Source organism: Corvus kubaryi, unplaced genomic scaffold (assembly GCF_017639235.1).
Source record: "Corvus kubaryi isolate FWS band 111438036 unplaced genomic scaffold, C.kubaryi_AGA036_p1.0 37308, whole genome shotgun sequence".
Classification (NCBI taxonomy): domain Eukaryota; kingdom Metazoa; phylum Chordata; class Aves; order Passeriformes; family Corvidae; genus Corvus; species Corvus kubaryi.
In genome coordinates this window covers 5,627,386-5,648,007 of record NW_024581096.1, presented here as the reverse complement: position 1 = coordinate 5,648,007, position 20,622 = coordinate 5,627,386, and the positions used below count along the sequence as shown (strand labels likewise).

At 43.5% G+C, this 20,622-nt stretch overlaps 1 long non-coding RNA gene across 4 annotated transcripts; it reads left to right on the top strand.

Moving 5' to 3' along the window:
• Positions 1-12,085: 12,085 nt before the first annotated feature.
• LOC121664771 lies at positions 12,086-19,124 on the top strand. 4 transcript variants are annotated; one of them, XR_006016122.1, is made up of 4 exons: positions 12,086-12,282; positions 12,411-12,501; positions 12,604-17,153; positions 18,535-19,124. It is a non-coding gene; the product is annotated as an uncharacterized LOC121664771 (long non-coding RNA). The 4 variants fall into 4 exon arrangements; XR_006016121.1 differs by having other exon boundaries at positions 12,411-13,395; positions 13,539-17,153; XR_006016120.1 differs by having other exon boundaries at positions 12,089-12,282; positions 12,411-13,395; positions 15,153-17,153.
• The last annotated feature ends 1,498 nt before the right edge of the window (positions 19,125-20,622 follow it).

The window sequence follows — 20,622 nt, the reverse complement described above, 5'->3', positions numbered from 1 at the left end:
TCTTACAGAGCAGTTAAGATGAAAATTATGACATGGATAAGTGTTGCAAAATGTGTTAAGGGAAGAACTAAAGAGAGGGAGAGAGCTGTGTCTTACTCTTATTATATGAGAGATACTGTGACCAGCAGGAATGGGGTTCTAATGGGGTTTTGGTTTAGAACCCTCTGTATGGCTTATTCTGCTCTGACAGCAGCTGTGCCCTGTAAATATCATTTGTTTCAGTCCTGTAAAGTATAAGGCAGAACTGGAAGATTTCCACAGAATTTTAGCAGATCCTTTACCTACAACTACTCACAAAATCATGCCACCTCCACAACCAGGGAGTAATGACAGATTCTTAAATATGTATTAAGGAGAAAATAGCTTCTTTTAAATGCTATGGAATTTGCTGGCAGAGAGGTGCACTACTGCGGTGCCAAGATTATGCACTTCAGAGTACTCACCTCAGCAAAACCGAAAAGTTCTGAAAACCAGGACACATGCTAAGCATATTAGCTCTGTCCCATTTGAGCAATGCCCCAGCTTGCCCGTTGTACTTATTCTGCCTTTGCACCACTGCCGAGCTCCTGGCCCATGACCATGGGAAGCAAACGGAGGAGAGCTGCTTCTCAGTGAGTGGTACCTGCACCTGTCTCATCATCATGTACTGAACCAGCTTCCCTGAAACAACATCAAACCTATTGCATTTTATAACCCATCTTTCATTATGGAAACAAGCCAAAAACCTGTCCAAGGCGATACTTTCAGTTTAATGTCTTTAACTGAAAAATGTCTATTAGATCTCATCTTGCTGCTGGTTCTCTCCATGCCAAGAAGACCTTTGTAGTTCACGATGTCATAAAATTATGTCATTATACTTCAATCTTTTCCCTCTAATCACACCTACGTTAGCAGCCTGGAGGGAGATTTGGTTCCTTCACTCAGATCTACCCAGTTACTCTGCAACTGTGGCTGCTGTCCAGGGCACCCTCAACACACATCACCAAGCATTGCAAGCCCTTTGTGTCCTCCCTTTCTCTGCTTCTAAAGAAAGCTTTTAGACATCTCAGAACAGAGAAACAAAAGAGAGACAAGCTTTAGACTATGAGCTGAACACTATGTGTACCTGTGCCAGAAGCAGAAAAGGGATAGAGAAGGATGAGGATGTATCTCCTGCACCTTGACTCACATGAATAGTCCCCCTGTTGTAAGGTGAAGTCAATACCTGAACTAAGGCATATCCACATGAAGTAGGGGTTCAGCAGATTTTGAGGGTTAAGTATTTAGACTTGAACTGATGGTCAGGTAGCGCGCAGTCTAGAAAGAGTGTGTGAAGGCATGGTGGGGAAAAGAAAATACCTGAAGTTTTCCACCCCTGTGTGTGAATGGAGTCCCTGAGCATGGAAAGCTTTGCAGAAATACCTATGACCAGAGCTGAATTAGCTGCATCAAATGGGAGGGAAAAACAAGGGGTACACAAAAAATAAAGCTGAATAAAAGTAGACAGTTTACCTGGAGAAAGGGTGATTAAAGCAGTCCTGCTCTCCACAGGCTCCAACAAGTCCATGAGCTACTCCTGCTGTATGAGACCTGTTTCCTCGCACTATTGCCTGGGCAGCACAGCTGCAGGGTGTTTGCCATCTGGGCCTGTTTCTTAAGCCACAGAGGAGGTTACTTAAGTAAGGGGCAGGAGGGAGAGGCAGGAAGAAACATGATTTCCTTCAGTCTGAGCAAACTTGACAGCCTGGGCTGAGGCTGCCTTGAGATTAGGACACAACCTACCAGCCCTACTGGTGTATCCTCACTGGGAGCGTACGACCCTGTGCACACGCACAGCCCCTGTCAGTGAGTGGAGACACAGTGGTGCCATTGAGCAGCCTGAGAGCACTGTTAGCTGTCTGACTCTTCCATCCTGTCCTCTCCTGTGAATGCGTTGTTGATGGTGATCACAGAGCTGAGGAACTTGCAGCTTGCCTTGTGCATGGAGGCACCAGCTGCAGCTTTACTGGAATGTTACTGCTGGCACTGGGCATCCTCCCATTGTAGCAGGAGGGAGAGGTGGGGAGGAGAGGCACTTTCAGACCAGGCTTGCCACTGCATTGCACTTACAGCTGAATTTTCCCTTGGGATTACAAACTACAGCCCCATGTTTTCCAGGGCTTCAGCACCCAGCCTTCAGTGTTCCCTCTTGTCCACCCCGCAGTAGAGCTCCCACCTGCAGCGTGCAATGTCATCCCACATGGTAGAGAGATTGTCTGTCTGTCTTGCTCACTGTGCCTGCAAGGAAAGAGGGTCTGACAGTGAGTGTCATGTGGGGTGCTGACATCCTGCCCAGCTGCTGGGCATGTATACAGCCTTGGGAGGCACAATGGGCTAGGGGAAACTGTGACAGTGGTCAGTGAAAGACATAGAGTGCAGAGGCCTCACTACAGTGGACCCACACGTGAACCTTTAATATGATGGAGAAAACCTGGCTCTTCTAGGGATCAGGACAGGACAGTGTGAACTTCACTGCAACCCAGGAAGCCACTAAAAATTGCTGCATCTGAAGTGGGGCTTGTCTCTCTCTGTGCAAAGTGTGGAGAAGTGTTGTATTCTATATCACACATCAAGTCTGGGTTTTCCCATTTAAAGACCATATTCCTGGGGTTTGTGATATTCTGACAAAGTTGACCCAAGAGACTGGAAACCTGGGGTAGTTTTAGGCATGCTTAGCAGTGTGACTGCCGTACCACAAGACTCTGGCCACTGCATTGCATCTTGTGCTCTTCCACCTTTAGCACTGCCCAGACCTAGGTGTTGCTGAGATCTTTAGTCTCAGAAATAATCAGCAACAGAGGAACCAGCCCCTGGCTTTTTCCAGCATGGAGCAGTGTGCTCTTACTCCACACTGTAATGGTCTGGCAAGATAGTGCACCATTATGCATTGCAGAAAAGGCCCTTCCTCCCACATCCCCGTGTGGACAGCCTATAGAATAAGAATAAGAATAAGCATAAGAATAAGAATTAGTTCATCTTTGTGATCCTTTTACCACAATCAAAAATTGGCATAGCTAACAACCTCTCTCTTTCATCTATTTCTTTGCTATTAGAAGAAAAAAATCCATTGGTATTTAACTAAGAATTGCAGAATAACAGAAACTACGACCTAGAAATTTGTTCTTCTCATTCAAGCCAGGATTACCAATCTACTATCTAGGAAAAGACAGAAAATGCATAGTAAATTATGTAAGGAGTCACTTAAAATGCAGAATTCAAAGAATCAAAGAAGTTTTCCAAAGCAGAAGATTAGTTAGCTAACAAGTTTAGTGCTTGCTTTAGTCTGCAAGCTCTTAGTATATGTCTGCCTCTTAAAAATGCTCAGGGCTGTTGTGTCTTAAATTGGGAGGTGACAGTGAAAAGTGATGGGGAAATGGTGGAAATGTTGTCCAGGCCAGAAGAAGGACAATTTCTAAATCAATTCCTGCCTTACACGCAGAGATTGTGCCTCTTCTTAAGTATTAAAATTATTTTCTGCCCTTCCGGCTTTAGAGGGAAGAGAATGTGTTGGTTGGATATGCAGAGAGATGCAGTTCTCAGGCTCAGTTCTTTCCCACCAGAGGCAGGTATGTGCTACACCCATCCCATTAATTAGTGCCTGCTCTGGGCCTCTTGTGGAGGAGGACTGCAGTTTGAAACAGCTCTCCATGTCATTGTGAGTGTTCCCATGAAAGTACTCTGGATTGTTAAAACATTCAAAATCAAATATGTGCCTGCCAGATAGAGGATCACTCCAGCTACAAATGAAAAATGTCTTACATCAGAGAGTCCATCCCTATGCTTAGGAATCGCTATAGCTCTCAACAGAATCATATATTTCTGTTATCCTTCTTGATTTCTCTGCAGGATGCATGCCAAAGATTTTTATTGTCAATCCAGAAGAGGATCTACACAAGAGAAATTCCAAAACAGCATCAGGGAATAGTATGCTTTTTTTCTTCCCTCTCTTGTTATTTCCTCACATTAAACAATTCATTGACTTTATTGTTCTTGCCTGAGGCAAAGAAGCCTGGCAAATTTGAAAAGTATTTTTATTATTAGTTAGGTGAGTTTACTTTCCCAAGTTCTCTGAACATCCTACTCATCAGTTGCTAACAAAGGCCCCATTCACACAAGGGCTACCAAACAGGTTTGCAGCACAGTTTACAACTGGCCAAGAGGGAGAGCTCTCAGGGCCCCCACTCTGTCTGCTGCTTTGGCATCCAAGGTAATTGACCATTAAATAGGACACTTAAGCCTCAGCAAGGAAAGGACTTGTCTAAAGGAAGGCTTAAGTGGAATTGTGGTGCCTCATAACAAAATAGTAGTTCCAAAAGTTCCTCTTCTTAAACACAGTTGCCTCTGGTTTTTGGCAGAACACTCCCAAGTTACCTCAAACTCTGCCTATGCAGATCCAATGCACATTGGGCAGTCCCTTCTGTATGCAGCCAGTAATTACTCCTTCTCTAATTTAATAGCTCCCCAAATAGGAGATATGGGCTCATCTCCATCTTTTGGCCAAGGGAATTTATTGTCTGTTGCCTGTTTTCCCAGGGAGTGGCCCAGGCACCAAAGCATGGAGGGCAGGAAGACTTTGTCCTACCTTCTGGCTGAAGCTGGACCCAAAAGCTGAAAATAGTATTAAATCCAAGAATTTTATAAAAGAGTGAGGGTGAGTCTGTAGAGTTTAGGAGATGACTTAAATAAGACTTTTCACAGTGAAGGAGGAAGTCGGAAGTCCAGGTGCTGCTACCTCAGCTGTGAAGGTGGGCTCTTTACTAGTAGGAGTCCTCAATTTGTCCTATCAGGCTCTGAATTTAATCTGGGGACCCAGCTGCGCTGCAGAGGCAGAGCAACTGCCAGGCAGCTGCGAGGCTCTGCTGGAAATTACCCCGGGGCAAGGAGTGGATGTGCAGAGGAGTGTGAAGGAAGGATCTGCTCAGAAGTTCTGTTTGAAGTTGAATGCAAATTAACTTGTTGGTAACCTCTGCCTTGCTTTTGATCCTTTTGCTTCAAGCAGGAATTAGGTCCAAAGCACTTAGATATGTGTTTGTCTGTAGCTGGCACAGTCGTGTACAGGCCAAATGATAGGAGGATGCTGCTGGAGTAGTCTAGCAGAGGTGATGTGGCTGCCAGGCAATGTCCCAGTAGGATCTGGGAGTGGAAGCAGAGAGGAGATAAAGAGAAAAGGATAGCTGAGCCCTCGCAAGGTGGTGAAGATTCTCTTCCACTTTGCACAAGTGTAGAAGTAAAGCTGCCTGAGAGTTGACATCAGACTGCTTTTGTGCAGGTGCTCTCTGTTACCTGGGGATAAAAGATCTGTGTCACACTTCAGGAGTGCTTAAGATTATGCGGGGCTGCTCCCGCGGCACTGTGCTTGTGAGGAGTCCAAGTTTAAAAACTTTCCTGGAAACAATAGCAGCAGGGAGTGCAGACCCTGACATGAAGGTCTTCACTGACTCTATGCTGTTACATGGATTTCTCAAACACACCAGACAGGAATCCTGTACAACCCATATAATATTGTATTGCCATGAACAGGACAGTCCGACTCTTCATGACATGAGAGAATCCTTTTAATCAAACGTGGCTGGAAGCAATTTTGCTGAGACTGCCCATGAAAACCAGTTAGAATTTTTTGTGTTTTCTGCCCAGGGAAAATCCAGTTTGACTGTTCAGAAAGCACGGCCTATGCAGTCTGCCCCTTCTGTGCCCTCCTCCCTATAACACAGACTGTGCCTTAAATCTCACAATATATCCTTTTATCTGAATGTAATGCATGGGGCAATGTGAGATGGAGCTGCTGGTAGAAGAGGTCATGAAGTTCCATTGTGCTAGCATTTTAAAAGGGAATCCTATAAAAAAACAGCCCATGACATGGCTGCAGAGAAAGATCCTGCACTCTGTCAATGTCTTGGCATGGAGTTAGCAGGGAGTATGGGACTGGACACAAGCAGGGAGTGGGCTTTTTTTGGCATTGGCCACAATGAGTGTGGTTGTCCAAGGAAAGACTGTGGGGGAGGCTGAGGGGATAGAAGACAGACATGTTAAAGGAAAGCGTGTTCCTACATAATGAGACATTGTACCACATGTTTAAGAAAAAAAAAAGGAGGAAAAAGAAAAAGAAGTCCAGGGTGGTGAAAGAATTTCCCCAGCAATGGGGTTGAGCTGAACATAGCTTTGGCTTACCATTATAGTCTATTGTGTCTTTGTAGGCACAGGGATCTTACACTGGACCAGCCTTTGTGTCAAATCTAGCTGCAGTGCCTGAGTCCCCCAAGCTGCCTCTCATCTGTGAATCAGCTTTGGTTTGTTTCTACCCATGCAGCTGCTGTTTTTTATTTAGTCTAATTTTAGCATATCTACCAGCAGCTGCAAATGTAAATGGTCCCCTTTGGTATCCAGCATGCCCAATTAGAGAAGTGGCCCACGTGAGGTATGCTGGGTTCCCCTGCTCCGCATAACTTTAAAAATAGACAAGTAATAAACAATTTCTGCGAAGTGTGATGTTATTACAAACTGCATTGCACAATTTTATGGGGTTTAATTTTTTTCTGATAAATTGTGAACACAAATTGTAAAGTTCACACACAAATATTTCCTCTCAGAATTTGGAAACAAAGGACTTTGTCCCTGAGATGCCACATTGGGCCTGGAGACTGAAGCTCACTGCGAGCACAGAAATAGGGCAGAAAAACAGACTTCTGTCAATGAGTGGTATTTTCACATAATGTTGTGTTTATTTCTGGGGAAAGGAAATTAACCGCCTAGGAGGAAAAAAGGATGATCAAAGAGAAATGCAGGTAGCCATAGTAATAAATATAATACTAATAAATAAATTTTTTTCATAAATTTAAAAATAATAAATATCATTGTTTAATATTTAGCTTGTATCAGTAAGTGCTAGTCTTCCAGGTTCAAGACAGCAGTTGGGAAATCCCCTGGACTGTCTGGGGGAATTGCTATGTCACTAGGCTTTTGATATATTTTTGGTGCATTTTGAGAGACGCGGTTTCTTTTCCCTGCTGACTCTTCTGCTCCCCCACCTGTGGCTGCACCCAGCACCCACCTCCTCCCACAACCCCAGCGTTTGCCTCACACGTGAAGACCAGCGTGCGTTTGTCTCCTGCCAGTATGTGGGTCATGGTCTGCCAAGGGTTCACATATATTGCTGAAGTGATGCACCAAAACCAAGACAAGAACATTAAGACAAGAATCTGTGTCCATTCTTCAGTCACTGTACCTCCACTGCAAGGGTAAAAACCCCTTTTATTCCCCTTGCTGACACAGCAGATGGGTGCTTCCCTTCTTTGCTGTTCTGTGCGTGCTGTGAAAGTAATTCAGAGGTGGATATTTTTTATGCTTAGCTAAACTCAGATGTTTTAGTTGTTGAACAAGGTTTCTCACTTGAGTTACTCTTTCCTATTCTTTCAACAGAAAAAAAAGAGCAGTGTAGGCCCTAATCTTAAGACTATGCCTAATGATTGCTTATTTGGAGACATGCTTTGATGTCTTGGCTTCTCCCAAATATATTTCCATTTTCTAACCAGGGACTTGGCAATGTGGGATGGTTATACAGACCCTCGGATCAGCCCTCTGCTGCCCTGCTGGTGTTTTACTAATCCTATTATGGCTCTATGTATGAGAAGAGAGACCAAACTAGTTTCTGTTTATTTTTGTCTGTGTGCGATGAGACAGACTAGTTGGGTGGGAGTTTGAGAATAATAATTATCAGAACGTCAGTACAATAAAATTATCTTGTACCTTTTCTCTTTAGTCATTGTTGAAGTTTCATGTTGAATACTTGAAACCAGCAACTGAACTCTGATCTCACAGACCACTGGCGGTCTTTGCTCATTAATCTTGCTGAATGGGAAGCAAAGATCTGTTACAGACATTAAGTAAGGCCTATCATCGATCCTTGTGAGGATGAACATTGCACCTGGAAGAGACTGTGCCAGTTGAGGGAAGCAATGCCAACAGTATTTGTGGGGTGAGTACATGGGGAATTCAGTATTCTTGCATGAGCACCGGGTTGGCCTATGTTATGTTTGGCCAACACTTTTGGGAGTCTTTACTGATTGACTTTTTATTTTCAGCCATGAACATGCTACATACTAAAATTACTCCTAAATGTACCTGGTGTCAAAAGCAATCCAAATCAACTTCAGTTATCCTCACACACTTGAACAGCAGAGTGACTTCTGCATGTGGTACTTTTCCTTTTTGATTCAAGCTTCAACATCGTTATAGGATTGTCAATACCTGTCAATACCAGATCCACCATAGTGAAAATCGAGCAAGTATGACTTTTAAAATCAGCACAGCAGAATCAGGCCTTTAGGTGTAAATTGTTCACACTATTTGTGCAATGGAAATGACAACCAGGCAAGCAATCCTATAACCAAGATAATTGGAGTTCTAAGTGAGAAGAGGCAATGAAGTTCATTGACACCTGAATGTGTACTGCCCACTTCATTGTCATCACCGTAAAATTCCAACATAAATAAAAGTTGATATAAAACCCCCATCATGGCAGCCATAAGCCAGCCACAGCTGCAAAATTCTGTGCTATGAGGGTGCTGAAAGGCAGCTGAGAAGCAGCAACATCTGCATACATTGCAGGGGATAGATATCTTCCCAGCACTGCCTCTCTGACAGGGTGCTGCAGCCTGGTGGGGGAGCCTGCAGGGCATCTCTCTGCTGCCTCCTGATGTGAGTGCCCACTTGAGCTGCAGCCTTCCTGTGGAAGAGTTTCCTATGTACATATATATATATATATATATATATATATATATAAAATATCCAGAATTCTCTTTTAAAAAGTTTCAGTCAAGCAGAAACACAACACAGAACACACTGGGTAGTGCATGGTTTATAGGACTGATAACAAATGGTTAATAATAACAGCTTGTTATTCAGCCATACATCAATACTGCTTCCATATGCTTCCATATCAGGCAAATACATAAAAATAATTTTACCTCTCAAATCAGATCACTAACAAATAAAGCACTCAAAATGATATTGCAAAATATTCACAAAAAGTAATTTTACTAACTCCAGCTAACATGAGACAAAGTTGAATTGATCTATTTTTCAATGTAATGTGTTATTTATGTAATTCACTGAAAGAAAATTTAATACAACTGGAAAGAGGCACTGGAGAAAAACCACTAAAATTCCTCAAAGATAGATATACTACTCTGTATTCCTTTATCACCTTACTGAAAACAGGGACAGGGTTACTGGAAATGTGAAAAAAATCAAGATCACGGTTTGTTGTGGTTAATATCAATTTTTTTAGTCATGTGATTTTATTTGCTAAATTGCTAGTGACTCCTGCTTAGCCTTTGCTAAGGGGACCAGTCCCTTGCTGAGGCCCCTGCCTCACCAGCCATCAGTCCCACTCTGCCAAAGAGTGGTGCAGATTCATGAGAGGAGTCAACAAGTCTAAAATCACTTCAGATGACAAAGTCGGCTCTTGCTCACACTAAAAATTTTCCCTCTTTAGCATTCTCACATTTGAAGGTCAGCTGCTGCCACCTCTCCCAGCTCTCTTTGTGCTGCAAGGACCATCCTGCCTGGGCCCTGGTCTTCCAACCCAGATTGTGAACTGCGCAGGGTACCCTTTAGTTTCATGCATCACCAAAAGCCCAGCTTCACACAAGTCAGGCTTAGGGGACTGGTAGGCCAGTGGCTCTGCAACTCTCACAGCTGGGCTTAGAGACTTTAGAAGCTGCAGAGTGATGGACCTCAATAAAGCTCTTGTCTTCTCTGATTCCTCAACCCCTTCATCTTTGCTGATGGAGCTCCCACATGGGTGGGATCTGCCTTGCCAGCACAGTGGGTTTGTCTGGGGGCAGTCGGGACGGGGCTCAGTGCCTCATCATCCCTACAGGATACATCCTTCCTTTTTGTGCCTCCCAGAAACTCAGTATGCTCATGGGTGCTGGGCTGGCTGGAGCCCTGTGTCTCACCCTGTATTATCCTGCATTGCACCACACTATCAGCACAAACCCACAGCAACTGAACCCCCTGCCTGTTTTCCCCTGTTTCAGATGGTGTTACTACCTCTCACAATGGACCACTATGATTCATGAGTGAACATCTCTGACATGCTCTGCAAAGAAAAGGTGCTGCATGCTCTCAGTGCTGTTCATTTCTCAGAACAAAGCTGCCTAAGAGCACAGGACTTGTGCCATGTACAGTAGACATTTCTGGCATAGCTTTTACTGAGGTTAATATAATATTCATAACACTGCTAAAGGACTGCTTGTTGGACAAAAGGATTTTGCTACTGGCATTTATCTATAGAAAAGTTTTTCTGTTTTATGCCCACATACTAGCATATAATTATAGTAATAAAGTCTAGTCCCTTGCTTGAAGTGACTGCTGCCAGTATTATGAAATCATGGCAATGGTTGTAAAAATAAAAGAGGTCATAACCCCTCCACACACACACCCCCACTCTGTAGCTGATATGAAATAGCTTTGGTGGGAAAATGCAGACCTTTAAACTTTCTCTACCAAACTCAATGCATTCTGTATTTAACTTATCCTCTAAAACAGTTTGTGTTATAGGAATTTGAAAACTGCATATAACCATGGAAAAAGTCTGTATTTAATTAGCTACTGAGTTGAGCTCAGTTTAAGCAAAATAACAACCACTTCTTTGTGCTAACTTTTTTTAATCGTATGCGTTATATGCATCAGAATGTCCTTATGCCAAGGCTATTCGAGCATCGACTTCTGCTGCACTGTTCTGGTTTTGGCAAAGAGAAGCATCAGGAAAGGTCTGTATGAAGATGCTTTTTCATGTCTACGAGGGCAAGGACATTTCTTTCTCAGGAAAAGAGGCAGATATTTCAGAATTGCCATGACATCAAGCACAATGCATTACAAGCTCCCAGGTGCCTCATGGTAAAGCAGTGGAGGGAAGATGGAAAAGCTGCTGCCCATATTCTTTGCAGGGATTTCTGTAGCAAATACTCCTTTTTCCCCATTATAAATACAAACATTAGAAAAAAATTTTTAGAGGAGTAATGCACCAGCCATGCAAGAAGGAAAAGCAGAGTGGGCACAGTCTGAGCCCCAGTATGTCACACCAAAACACAGCAAAACATTCTTACATGCAGAACCTGGGATGGAACTAGGTTGTTTCTTGCTGCTGAGCATCTCAGGATGCAAGACTGCATCTAAGCCTTTTTGGTTCCTTTCTTTTTAGAATACTTTCACAGAGACCCTGGTTTCACTAAGTGTTTGAGCCACCCTGGTGAAAGAAGTTGAACTTCCTCAGTTGTTAAGAGTAGATCTCCAAAAATCATGCTCTGCTTGTGAGTCTTACTCCTGACATTACTTTTCACTCAAAAAATTCCAGCTTCAAATTGGGCTCTGTCCAAAAGATGGCAGAATTGAAGGTGCAGTCAGAGAATAAGAAGAGGAATTAAGAGGAATTAGAGATAAATCAAATGAGCACAAGACTGCTGCATTTGACAGCCTCTTCCTGTTCCCTCAGCTCTTCATATTTTGTAGAGTGTCAGAGGCATACAGTGGAGACAGTTGAAAAGTACAATTCCCAGCATGGCCCTGAGCAAGCTGTCTTGTTTTGTTTTCTTAGCTGAGGCCTCTGGAGCCAGTGGGAAAATAAAAACAACAACAAAACTCTCTGTTGTTCACTCTTGTTTACTGGAAGTGGAAAATAAAGAAGAATAAGCAATGTAGAGGGGCAGGAAGGTAGCAATAATAATTTACAGGTTGCCGAGGTGAGAAAAGAAGTTCAGAAAGAGTGATACAGGACATAGGCTTTTGGAGAATGCTAAGAACTATGAAAAATTCAATTTAACGAAAAACCGGAGACTTCTTAAATTTTCCCTCCTGCTCCTTTGACTCATTAAGAAGACAACAATTCTGTGCATTCAGAAAATGAGTGCACACAGGGCACAAACAGGTTAAGCTTAGGGAACGGAGTCAAAAATATGGTGACAGATCCTGCTCTTGTTTATCTGGTGTGAATTTTGAATTGTCCCCTTGGGACAGCTCTGGGTTTGCCTCAGCACGACTGAAAGCAGAATGTGGCCCTTGCACAATATGTCCAGATGTTCCTTTTTTCTATGATGAAAATGTGAGAGTTTCAAAGAGATCTCTCAGACTGACGAAATTCACAGCCTCCACCCTCTCCCCATGTAGCTCTACTTAATTCAGCTGGTTACACCAGAGACTGCAAGACTTTTGGCTCACTGAATAGTTTTTTTCGATGTTTTACACTGCAAACCTACTATACAGGTTTGTTGGTGCCTGAAATTTAGCAAACCAAAGCTATCCTGGTGCTTTTACAAAGACAGCTGGCCCAAGGGAAACCTTTCTGATGCCTGGGACAGCAACGTGTTTTTTGCTTCTTGCCTTGTCCACAGACTGCAGAGACTACCAACAACCTGCAGAAGGGAATACTCCCCTTCTCATCTTGGGCACTATGACAGCCACAGATAAGCAGCAGGCAGAGAGGTAATTGTTCATTATTTACTGCTGAATTGCCTGGTGCAGGTGTGTATCCTTCATTTCAGTTGTCTCTCACTCTCTTTGGCTGGATGATCTCATTTTGCACAGATTCCTTGCACTTTGTAAAGAATCCCAGAGATATGGAAAGGATCCATCATTTTACACTCCCATGCCAAATTCTGGCAGTGTCTAAGCAGGTGCTCAGACATGCTGGATATCCAGAAAATCAAGAAAATTGCAAAAGAAGATGGGTAGTTGGTTTGACTCACTGCATTTTGTGGATGTGCTCGTGTATATTGCAGGAGCCAAATACTGTCCTAATGAAACAGTGCACAAGATTTGGTGAGAACAAAGGGGAAGGGAGTGGGCAGGGGTGGTAAATGTGTATAATTCTTCCATTTTCTTTCCCTAGAAAACCCTCCACATTTTGAGGCTGAGGGGGTCATGGCTGGGAAACAAAGGTGCCTTGTCTTGCTTGGCAGCGCAGGCAGATGCCTTCTCTACTTTCCAGTTAAATGCCAGGCTCTGCCAGGCTCTGCCTGGGGCCAGCTGGACCTGTCCATGACTCAGAACTTGCCCTCTGCAGTGTGGCTGTCCAGGGAGATGGCACAGCTGGAATGGCTGTATGATACTCACAAACATCCCTTACCTCCTTGCTGTGACAATATTCCATTGATCTTCTCCAGCAGTTAAGCTGTGGTCTGACACTCCAGTTGGAGTTTCGGCTGGGCAGCCAAAAAACTTCTGCTGTTCTTCTGTTGTCTTCAAAAGAAAATGATCTCTGGCTATCTTGTCCCTGATGAATCCAGCTGCAGAAAGGGAGGAGTTACTCAGTCACCACAGCCAAAGAGGCAACTTCCCTACCCTCACTTAAACTACATGACTGCTGGCAAGACACTGGTACAGTACCCTTTGCTCTCTCACCAATTTCAGCCACGCAAACTTCTTCATACCTGATCACCTATTACTATTGCATCTGTAGGGTCTGATCCTATCACATCTGGGGCCCTTTATGGCCCTTAAAATGCCTTTGCATTGTACAGGCAATCCCAGGACTGGTTATACTGCTCCCAGGTTTGGTCAAGCGAAGATCAGATGTGTGGAGGGCTGTGCTTATGAGGTTCAGCCCTGCTCCCACAGAAGTTAACACTAATTCCAGTTTTCACAACAGAAGATGTCCTCCACAAACTTGTAACTTCAGCAAGCCAGGGCATTTTTAAAATCAATAATAAAAGATCAAAAATAAAGCATGGCGGTCCATCAGTGAAATAATTTATCTTTCTTCTGCTGCTGAAACAAGAATTCTCTCAGTTTCTCTGGTTGCTTCTTTCCTGGAGCACCACAGTGTCCCCTCCTGCTGTGCAGTATCCCTTTGGTTTACCATGGTGGACCTGGGCTGTAGCATGGTTGCTTTGCTGTCTGCAAGTGGTGCTACGGGAAGGAGTGGGACAGGCAGTGGGCTCCCCAGAAGATTTCCCACTTCTGCCAGGAAAGAGAACCATCACGAGGCCAGTGAGATTAAGCAGAGGGATTTGTGGTCTTGGGTTAGTGTCACGACTCACACCTCATACACGTCTCTTGCTCACTGAGAACCTCCTCTCAGCTGATGAACCTGTCCATGGTAAGCTGGACATCAAACTGGGTGCTGGTAATTGGTGTTACTGTATTCTGGGTCTCTGAGTTAACCCCCCACCCTCCCAGGGCAGTGGCACTACAGCAGTGCAAGATGGCCCAGCAAACCTGACACCATCTGAGACTGCTGCTCTGACACTCAACATTTTGGGATAAATTTAACTTACATCAGCAGCTATCTGAGCACACTTCAACTCCAGTCTGTTCTTCCTCTGCAGAACCAAGGTTCTGCAGGGCAAGCACACTTTCTGGTTGTGTGCTTGCACGATGTCCACCAAAACAGGATTGAGTCTACAGATGTTTCCCTAACACACTTGAGAACAGTGACCAAGCGGGTTCCTCGGTGAGCACACAGCACCTGAAATAAATCCTCCATGCCAATGCTAACCCAATTTTTAGCTGCCTAATCAGGGAATAACAGCAGAAAAGCAGAATTGTTTAATACCTTTGCTCAGAGAAATATCCCAACAGCCAGGGAGAAAGAAGTTGCCCTTGGGCACAGACTTTAGATACACAACAGTGAGACACAGGAGCGGGGACAACACATGACATTGCTTTTGGCCAAAACCTATTTCTCAGGGAGATGTTTAGCAAAACAACAACCATCACCACCACAGAGCTCACTGGGTTGTCACAGAAGATGATTATACTGATTAGCCTTGAAGTTAAAATCAGGAAAAAAATAGTTTGGATCGATTCTTGCAAGCAACTGAAAAGAGACTCATACTGCCCTATATGGTAAAAATGCAGCTCACATTCAGTGGGAAAATGTGGATTTTATTTTCTTCAGTTACAGCGGTTAATCCTGTCAGTTCATTTTAATAATGTTTTTTACAAAACCATTCTGATCCAGATGTGCTGTTATTGTGCTCTTTTCAGGGACACTGGGCATTTAGTCCACGTTTACAACACATTAATGATGCTCACAGAAAAAAAGAAGGGATTCAAAAGCTATGGTCCAATGATTATTTTTAGCATTTTCCAGTATCTTTTTCAAAATGCCTAAATTCACTTTATCTCTACAGGATAAGGCTTGTCTGCATACCAGGTTTGAAAAAAAGATGAAAGATCCTGGCTTGACCTGAGGATGACCTCTCTGTACACAAGCTCCGTTATTGTAGAGGAACTGAAAGCAGCAGTGCTTAGCAAAACCAAACCAAACAAGCCTGAGAAGCAGGCGGAGGAGCTGGAGCTGCTGCCCTGCAGAGAGGTGAAGCTCAGAGCTCCAGCCCCTGCCCCTGTGCTCTGCCTGTGCCTGAGTGCCCGGGAGCCAAACCGCAGTGCGGACCTCGGGGGACCTGTGTCAGCAGTGAACCCCAACAAGTCAGGTTCCTTCCCAGCCCTGGAAAGACTTGTGTCTAAAAGCAGATCCGAAAAACTGTGGTATTTTCTCACTTCTGCTGCTCTGAAGAAAAGTGTGGGGGGGTTTTAGGTTTTGGTTTTGGTTTGGTTTCTTTGTTTGTTTGTTTGGGGGGTTTGGGGTTGGGGTTTTTTTTTTTAGTTGAAGTTGCTGTAAGCCTCCTTGATTTCATCATCCTGCGCAGGGCATGTTCAAAGCAGGCTGCAACTGCTCAGAGATTGCTGAGGAATTTGGACTTGCAGTTACTTGCAGGAATTTAGATAATTACTCATCCTTTACATCTGAGACATTTTTATACCCATGCAGCTCCTAATTACATAAGGAGCATCAAATTTGTGATACCCAGTAGATGTTTTTTAGTGAGTACTGCTATATGATATGAGGATTTTTCACACAGACATACAAATATACTTCTGTCTTCCTGGCATCCTTCCCATATACGAACCTTTGGTGCTTTGACTTTGCTGGGAGAAGCTGCTGACCATGCTCCTGCTCTGCAGATCTCTGCTGTGCTCTGCACATCTCTGCTGCTTAGCAGAACAAATTGGGAAGTGATATTTCCCTCAAGAGAATTTTTTCCTTCAACTGAAAAACAAACCACTTTTTAAAGAACTGCTTTGTCAAAAACTGGTCATGTTTTTTTCTGGAAAAAGCAAAAAAGCAGGTCTCTCTGTAAGAGCTTAGAGATGGGGGAGTCACAGTGTATGGTAGGTGCTCTGTGGTAAGGGCAGCTTCAAGGTTGAATGTGAGATGAGATTCTTCTCCATTTTCTGGTGCCGTGAGCCTGCTGGTAAGGCTGGACCATGTTCTCTAGGATACAAGGGTTTGGCAAACATTTCACAGTGCTGTCCCACCCTGAACTACTAATCCTGGGGTTGGCTGCCCAGAGGAGCTGAGAGACCCTCTGCACCCCAGTGAGAGGCCCAAGAGAGCATTCTGCTCCAGGGCACCCCAGGGCCACCCTTGCCCATAGGCATACAAGTAGGCAGGCAGTATCCCTGATTTTTGTGCAGTTGTTCACAAGTGATGTGGTCAGGATCAGGCCAGAGAAGTCTCGTTCTTACAGCTGGCTGTATAAAGGTCCCTGTGTCAACACCAGGTTTCTTTACAACATTCAGTGCTTCCTTTCCCAGTTCTGGCGGATCCTTGGCCTCCCAAGGTACGGGGAGATTATAGATGAAGAAGCTGAAAGGAACAACATGACCCTCTCCCAAGAGGTACCTTACTAAAGCAGCAACTCAGCTTGTGCTCTGTAGGAGTGGGGTGGTCTTGCTGTGTCAGAAACAGTGCAGCCACCCAAGCCACTGAGTTATTAACATGCTGCATCAATTTATGTGCTTCCTGAATGAACTGTATTTTACTTTTATCAGCCATCTGTTTTTCAGACTTGACATTGATGGTTTCGGTTTTGCTGCTAAAATGCACCTTGCACTCTCGAAAATATTTCCTGTTCGGGTTCCTGCCCAAGTGACTTACAGAAACTGCAAGAGATCAGACAGCAATGGATACTGTGACCACGTCCTCCTGCAGCTGCTCAGCAGCAGAAAAGCAGACGCAGCTGGCTACTGAGAGGCGGTACACATGGCAAAACCATTGCCTGCCAACCCCTCTGCTGAGAGCAAGCTCGACAAGAGCCTACATGGAGGAGGGAGTGAGACCAGTGTCTGTGAGTCTGACAGACCGATCTCTCCTGTCCTCAGGATCTCTGTGAGCAGACCCCCCTCCTGCACCCAGCAGCAGGGCCAGCGGGAGTGCATCTGCCAGGATGTGTGTGTGATGTCCTCTAGCACCTTGGCCCTGGAATATCCCCTTGCTGCGCCCTGACCTAGCAGCACCCTCCCTGGGGCCATCCTGACCCAGGACACAGTGCTCGGCCCTGGCCCCGTGCCCTCCTCTGCTTCCTGGCTTCCCCTGAGCAAACCCAGCTTCTCCCAAGGCAGGGGCTGCAGGAAGCAATGGGGTGTCCTGCAGGAGGAAGGCATCTGGGTAAATGCAGGCGGACGACTGTTGAAAGCACAGGGACATTTTACTTCACCTAAATAAATAAAGGAAGATGATTTAGCAGTTGCAGGCAGTTTCACACTTCAAATTGTCGTGCGATGAGGCTGTCCCATCACGTCCGGGCTCTGTGTAAACTGTGGGTGATTTCACACTTAATATCACTTATATTTATTTCTTGCTAATATTTATATCATGCATAAATTTTCATAAATGAGTACAGAACCCACAGGGTTGCTCATAAGGCACTACTTGCAAACCAGGGAAGAGCAAGTCTAAGAAGTCAGTGCAGTTGGCATAAGGGCCACTGGTGAACATGTTGTGAACCAAAAACCATCAGAAATGTTCATCATGGGACTGAGGCATATGTAGGTACACTGCTACAATACCAGTGGGAGCAAACTTACTCAGACCAACATTTCAGCAGTTTATTAAGGCTGAGTGAATAATTTGGAAATAACCATCAATAATTTAACCAGCTATTTCCTGAAACACTAGAGAATTTAAATTATCGAACAAACATTGTTTGACTAATTTATAGCTGGATCTATATCGTGAAAAATTAATATTCAAACAACTTGAATGACAAATTATGGATATTATTTGACCGAGCTAAACAGAACACAGATGTATCACTCATTTCTTAGACGTATTTATGCCCAGTGCCAAAGCTCTTCTGTTGTGGGCATGCTCCTGTCAAACACACATACCTGCCTTGTACACCCTAGTAGGTGTACATGCCATCCCTGCATGGCTCACCATCTCCTGCTGCCATAAACACTCTGAAATCTATTGAATCAGGCTAAATGGTGATGTTTCTCCTCTTTCCCTCCCTACTAAATTGATCAATGTTTATACTAATCTTGCTATTAGCTAGTTGACACCAGTAAGAGGTGTGTGGTCATTCCAGAATCTGTTTAACCTAAATAAAGCATTTGGGTTTAGCTGTCAGTGCCTGTTCTAACACTTCTGGGAAGGCAGGATCCTGGGTGCAGGCAGGTAGTACCAGGTTGCTCAATAGCATGCTAGATAACCATCTTCTCTTACAGACTTTTCCTGGAACATTGGGCATTTGATTGCCACTAGAAGACTGAAGAAATCTTCTTTGAAGTCGCTGCAATTACTTTGTCTGGACTATACTGTATGGCTATTTTTTGATCTCGTCAAGCACAGGCTGCTTGCAATCGATACAGAAAGAAGGGACGAAGGAGAAGAATAGAAAAGGAATGGAAAATGCCATGGTAAGGTCACTGAAACATAGTTTTCGGATATGTGAAGAATACCCACCAGGATGAAGCATTCATCTCTTCATAAGATTTTCAGAAGTTTTTCCAAAACAAACACTGAATGTCACAACAATAATTAATTAACATGGTCAAGCTCTTTCCTCCTTACTCCTATTGTTCACACAGCAGTCTGTAAAAAACAGAAAGCAAAAACATTGAAAAAGCAGCACTTTTATGGCATTCATTGGGTTCGCTCTTGATCAGGCAGCATTCTTTATAAAGCAGCAAACGGAGCAACATGGGAATCTACAAATTGTAACAGACTCTTGCAAAAGAACTGACACTTTATCTTAATGTACATCTGCAATTATAAAAGTTGTGAGAAAGTTTCAAAATAAACCGCAACCCTGGAAGACCTGTTTCTGCACATCTAACTAAGGGAAGCTGACAAAAAACCCTTTATATGAATCTCAGAAAACACTGAAAATTGAAAATCAGGCCTGTATGTTCTTTGTGTATCCAAGCAATTTCCCAGAAAGATTTCAAGTTTTACAGTTAGCTTTTGTACAGAAATAAAAAGAAAGATAGTAACCTTTACAGTGAATGGCAGGTCTGTGAAAGCACAATACTGTGAGAAAACATATTATATTACATATTGCATCATGAGGTAAATTAATTAATTGGACAATATTAGTTTCTGTTGACATCAAGTATTCTTACTTTTCCAAATCAAATCATAGACAGTTTCACAATCAGAACAACATGTTTTTCATCAGAGAAAAAAGGAGGTAATTATACTTTAACATCATGGCCTCAATTCTCAGGTTGTATTAACCTTCATTCTGTGAGAGATTTGTGGAATGGATTTTACCTTGGACTGCCACCAGCTAGGACTTCCTCTACATTCAGAGAGTTATGGTTTCTCCATGTTACTAGAAAAAACAACCTGTGTCTGAGCTGTGAATTAGGCACTTCTTCCTCATCAGCATAATTTATTGGATAAATAATGTGGTCTGGAAGCCAGAGATAGGCCTAGGAGACAGTCTTCTGGGTGATGTGCCTGGCTTTGCTGCCAGGGCACTTTACAAACCTTCAGCAAACCCATAATCTTTCTGTGCCTCTGCTTTTTGAATACGGACCATAATAACTTCAGCTTTTTGAGCAGTATTTAGAGGAATGGGTAAAGGTGTTATCTTTATCCTAAAAATTATCATTGTTAGTACTGAAATAAATTTAAAAAAAAAAAGTAGTTGCAATATATGCAGGAAGGAAACTTCCTAATTAAAAGATATAGTAGGATTTAGATCACGTAGCAGAGGAGGCTTAGTGCAGTAACAGTTGGAAAAATAGAGCTAGAAAGCTCTACATTCCCATATAATTATAGGGACATAAAGCCATATCAAGCATAACCACAGCATCCCAGACAGTATTTGTACATTGACAGGGACATAGCCATGGGGAAGGTACGGTTGCCACAATGATCCTAAGCAACTGTAGCAACTACCTCTGGAGTTAGGAAATTTTCCTTCTAACCATGCAGACCTTTAGTTAACTTAATTACATCTTATCCCACTTTTACTGAATTTGGCAAGCAGTTTATTCTTGGATTTTGTTCCAGTTTATAGCCAAAGTATGTTCCTTTCCAGTACTGTCATTTGAGTCAGAAAAAATCCAGGTCCCCAAAAGATGCATTTTCTCTTTTTGGTGTCTCAACTGCTTTGGACTTTCTGTATTTGTTCATAACTTTAAGTGCTGAGTTCAAGTGTAGAGAATTCCCTTTAGTTGAAAAGCCTTACCCAAGCAAATACAACAGAATTGCCTCCCACGGTTTTCACATGGTAGCCCTGATAATATTTAACAGCATAACTGTTGCCATTTTTGTCACAACCTTTTGCTCTTGCCTCCACCCTA